Here is a 5728-nt window from a genome sequence, read left to right on the forward strand (position 1 = left end):
AAACAGAATGCCCCAAACCCAAGATGGTGGATAATGGGGGGAGGGGCATCAGAGCGAGTGGGGGAGCAGACCTTCTCTCAAACTCCTCACTTAAAAATGGTTGCAAGGACAGACAAAACTTAACGTGCAGTAGTAACAGAGAGCTTATTAAAACAGTACAAACAGCTTAAAACCAAATTGTGGTTTTAAGAAAGCTAAGACAAGGTCCACAGCCATCTTGTGGAGCCATCACTGATCAGTCATCTTCTTAAATCAGCACAGCATCTTCCCAGATAGCTGCAAACTAAGCCAGAGGGAAGTCCCCTACAGTAGTACTTCTTAATAATCTGGCCAGAAAGAACTTTCAGAAGGACTATTACTAGCCCTAAATCACTGAAATGGCCCTCCTCCTCCACACTCCCCAGAAACTAGGGGCAATGAACCAGGGGAATGGAGTGGGCTGGAGGGGACCAGTACCAGGGAAGTGCAGCAAGCCCCTCTCAGCCTGTGTGTCCTGGGCAGGGGCAAGAGCTCTATGCAGCCTCTGCTGACTTGCTTGACACAGCAACAAAGAAGATGCTTTGGCATTGAACAAAGGAAGGCAGATTCACCAGGCCCCCTACCACTGACTCTGTGGGGAGGCATTGTAGGAAGACTGGGGACAGTCCCTGAGATCTGGACAGAAAGGCTGGGATCCCAGGGCCTACCCAAGGGAAGCTGCCGGAATATCTAGGGTCATAGAGACCCAGCAAGAAAGTGCTAGAGGCCACACAGCAGAGAGGGGCAGATACCAGTGCAATCATAACTGGCAAATTACAGGGCATTGTTTGGCACACTTGTGGGTCCTTGAATTGGGAATCAATACATGCCATTCACAACCTGGAGTGGTGGAAACCAGAGTCCAGGTGAACCACTGGAGTCCCTTCACTACCATACCTCGGAGAGCTTCATTCTCTGCACCTTGGATCACCTGTGAGAAGTTCACTACCAGCATCCCTGTGCCCACAGATAGCCATCTGGATATTTACCACTGCAAAAAGGAACCAATAGGAGAACAGGTACACAGTGACACATAGCACTCACAGAGAGAATCCAGAGCCTACATCCTGAACTAATACCCACAATAGAAACACTGCACCAACCCAGCAGTCAGCTGCAGGCCCTTGAGCTGACAAATCAGAAGCTGCTGATAAGATGATCATAGCAACTAGGAAATTGGCCCCTGTCCCCCAGCAACTCAGGAGAAATCCGTGTCTAAGACTGATAGACATCTGCTAAATGTCCAAACCCCAATGAAATCCAAACCAAGATTCAACAAAAATTTTCTTCTCCTTGACATTGTACGGTATAAACAACCTTATCATCAACTTTGATCCTATAAATAACTCCTTAATTTGAAACAGTAATTGTTAACCCAGTTGCCAACTTTGTACCTTCAATCTATTTAAATGTATTTCATCTAATGGTTTAAAGCATTGATTGGACTCAATCTTCCTGTTTTTGTTTTCCTAGCTTTAGTTATACCTGTCTCTCTTACCTCCTCTTCACTCCATGGCACTATCTATTACAACATCAAATAACACCCACCCATCTCTCTTTCCTTTTTACCTTGGTATAAATTACTCTTTTAGAATGAAATTGTCACATTTACAGGTAAATGGATGGAGTTGAAGAATATAATGCTAAGTAAAGTAAGCCAATCCCAGTAAAACAAAGGCCAAATGTTTTCTCTGATAAGTGGATGCTGATGCATAAAGGCGGGGGGGCAAGGGAAGAATGGAGGAACTTTGGATTGGGCACGGGGGGAATGGATGGGGTGTGTTGGGAGGAAGATGGTGAAATGAGATGGACATTACTACCCTATATATGGTATGATTGCATGAATGGTGTGACTCTGCATCATGTACAACCAGAGAAATGAAAAGTTGTGCTCCATTTGTATGTGTGTGTGTGTGTGTGTGCGTGCTGTAAAGGAATTATATATATATATATATATATATTACTGTTTTACATCTTCTCTTTCTCCCCTTCCTATTGCTCCTTTCCCCCCTCCTATTTACTCAATCTTATTCCTTCCTTCTTTTAGCCCTCACTTTAAGGTATAGTAATTGTACTAAATTTAACAACTAATTTTTGATCTGTTCTAGAACTTTATTGTAGGTATATGCCTGAATTTGAGGAACCCACAGATCAAGTATAACATGTTTTTGCCCTTTAGAAGGTTGAATAGAATGAATGGAATGCCATCAAATTAAAACACTTCTTCATAGCAAAATGAAACAAGCAAGCACATGAAGAGAGATTCTGCAGCATGGGAGAACATTTTTGCCACCTGCTCCTCAGGCATAGCATTAATCTTCAGGTTATACAAAAGAGTCAAAAAACTTAGCACCAAAAAAGCAAATAACCCAATCAATAAATGGACAAATGAACTGAACAGGCACTTCACAGAAGAAGAAATACGGATGGTCAAAAAGTATATGAAAAAAATGTTCAACATTTCTAGCAATTAGAGAAATGCAAATTAAAAGTAGACTGAGATTTCATCTTAATCTAGTTGGGATGCCAATCATCAAGAATACAAGTAGCAATAAAAGTTGGTTAGAATATGGGAAAAAATACATTGTTGGTGGAACTGCAAATTGATACAACCACTCTTGATAGCAGTATGGATATTCCTAAAAAAAACTAGAAATGGAACTACCACTTGACTCAGTCATACCACTCCTTTGTGTATATCCAAAGGAATGAAAATCAGCATATTACAGTGACATAACAATGTTTACAGTAGCACAATTCATAATAGCTGAGCTGTGGAACAAATCTAGGTGCCCTCCAATAGTTGAGTGGATAAAAAAATGTGGGGTATATATACACAATGGAGTATAACTCATCCATTAAGAAGCATGACTCTATGATATTTGCTGGTAAATTGATGGATCTGGAGACTACCATGCTAAGTGAAATAAGCCAATCCCAGAAAAACAAAGGTTGAATTTTTTTTTCTCTGATATACGGAAGTAAACCACAGCGGCATAGACAAAGGGGAATGTAGGGACGGGAAAAGGAATGGTAGTGGAGTGAATCTGACATAACTGTCCCATGCACATACATGAATATATCACAGTGAATCTCAATGTCATGTTTAACCACAAGAAATTAATTCAAAAATAACTATGGGTAAATGACAGAAAGATCAGTAGAGTAGAGGAAAGGGAACAAACGAGGAGGGGAGGTACTGGGAACTGAATTCTAACAAGATATATTCCATAATATTATAATTATGTCAAAATGGATTCAACTAAAAATAAGGAGCAGATACATAGCCCAGATATCAGATTAGATGTTATTTCTCCTAACAAATTCTTGCTTTAAAAAGAGCATCATATTTATAAATTAAGACTATGTAATCTAAATGTTCAACATAAGCAGATTATTCATGGCAAAAACAGCTCTTGGCAGTTTGGGGGGTGTTTTCTGTGCACTTACTTGTTTTATCTTCACATGTCATAGTGACACAGTGGAGACATGAGCATTTCTATTTTACAGATGAGGAAAATAAGAATGAGAGGCTGAAGTGCTGTCTTTGAGGATCTATAAGGAATGTAGATGGCTCTCAGCTCCCTCACCTTGCCCCAACCTTCCAGTACCTTCATGGGTTCTGTGTGAATGCATGTGGGGGGAGAAGGAACTTCAGTCTTAGTCTCTTATGCTGAGGGAGTCATGTGTAGGTATATAGGAGACAGGAATTTGGGGATTCAAAGAGAGCACTGAGTCTCAAAAGAAGGAGGTTCACAAATGGTTGGAATGCAGAACAAATAACTCATCAGGGACCCAATCTGTGTCCTTGTGCCTACATCTTTGCCCATAGTCACAAGGCCTCTGGAGGAACTTCTACTTTAGGGATTATGTGCAGCAAAGATTCTGGTATCTGATAAATGACTCTAGCCTCATAATTGTAGAAATTTAAGATGCAATGAGCCATGATGTAGGAAGTTGCTTGATTAGAACATACTAGGGCAATGCACATTTGCAGGGAAAGTTGGCACTAAATTGTATAGCCCTGTCCTGACTCTACCTCTTGGTTAGCCCCTTATCTACTGCCTCTCTATAAATGTTAAAATCCCAATACAAGATGGGGTAACTCTCTTTTTTCAGATTGCTGACAGTCCCTTTATTGACTGTGTACTGTGTCTCTATAATAAATCTCTTGCTCTTCTACTTATACCTGATGGGTCATTAAATTCTTTTCTGCAATGTTGTCTGGAATCTGAAGGGTCTGAGTGGAGGTCCTCCCCTCTTTGAGCCTTCCTCAGACTTCAATGCAGTAACTTGTAGCTGCTTTTCAATGATGGTAGCTTCATTCACTTATTCTCAAAGACGGGGCTGGAGTGTTTAGAGGTGTCTCTGTTTCATCTTTCTTGCAAACCTGTAAGAAAATCAAAGGTCAGACATCCTCTGCTTGGAGGTCTGCTTTCCTCAGAATAAAACCTATAATATTTTTCTTAAAGGGCCAGTTTGTATTCCAAAATGAAAAAACAACAACAAAAAAATGAAACAAGTATGTTGTTATGGTTTAGAAATTAGGTGTCTCCCAAAACCTCATGTGTGAGACAATGCGAGAACATTCAGAAGTGAAATGATTGGGTTATGAGAGCTTAACCTAATCAGTTGATTAATCCCCTGGTGGGATTGGCTGGGTGGTAACTGAAGGCAAGTAGGGTATGGCTGTAGGGGGTGGGCATTGGGGGAGTGCCTTTGGGGTATTTATTTTGTATATGGCAAGTGGAGTCTCTGATTTCTGATCATTATGTGAGCCGCTTTCCTCTGCCACACTCTTCTGTCATGGTGTTCAGCTTCACCTCAAGTCCTGAGGAATGGAGCTGGATGTCTATGGACTAAGATGCTTGAAACCATGAAACTATAAGCTCCAAATAAACTTTTTATTCTTAGTCAGGTCTTTTAATCACAGGAGCCAAAAATCTGACTAAAACATGTGTTGACTTTACTAATAATATTTTTTTTTTTACAAAGAAAATGATCCTCATATTTATTTATTTATTTATTTATTTATTTTGGGGTAAAAAAATTTAGTTTATTTCTGCATTACTTTGATTCAGTAAATGTAGTCTTTATGCCACAATGATAGTATAATGATTTATATTGCTATTCTGTCTGTAAGTTTAGTTTATTTTTTTTCCCTTTAATTTTTATTGTTGGTTGTTCAAAACATTACATAGTTCTTGACATATCATATTTCACACTTTGATTCAAGTGGGTTATGAACTCCCATTTTTACCCCGTATATAGATTGCAGCATCACATCGGTTACACATCCACTGTTTTACATATTGCCATACTAGTGTCTGTTGTATTCTGCTGCCTTTCCTATCCTCTACTATCCCCCATCCTCTCCCCTCCCATCTTCTTTCTCTACCCCATCTACTGTAATTCATTTCTCCCCCTTGTTTTTTTTCCCCTTTCCCCTCACTTCCTCTTGTATGTAATTTTGTATAACCATGAGGGTCTCCTTCCATTTCCATGCAATTTCCCTTCTCTTTCCTTTTCCCTCCCACCTCTCACCCCTGTTTAATGTTAATCTTCTTCTCATGCTCTTCCTCCCAACTCTGTTCTTACTTACTCTCCTTATATCAAAGAAAACATTTGGCATTTGTTTTTTAGGGATTGGCTAGCTTCACTTAGCATAATCTGTTCTAATGCCATCCATTTCCCTGCAAATTCTATGATT

Source organism: Marmota marmota, unplaced genomic scaffold (genome assembly GCF_001458135.2).
Source record: "Marmota marmota marmota unplaced genomic scaffold, marMar, whole genome shotgun sequence".
Lineage (NCBI taxonomy): Eukaryota > Metazoa > Chordata > Mammalia > Rodentia > Sciuridae > Marmota > Marmota marmota.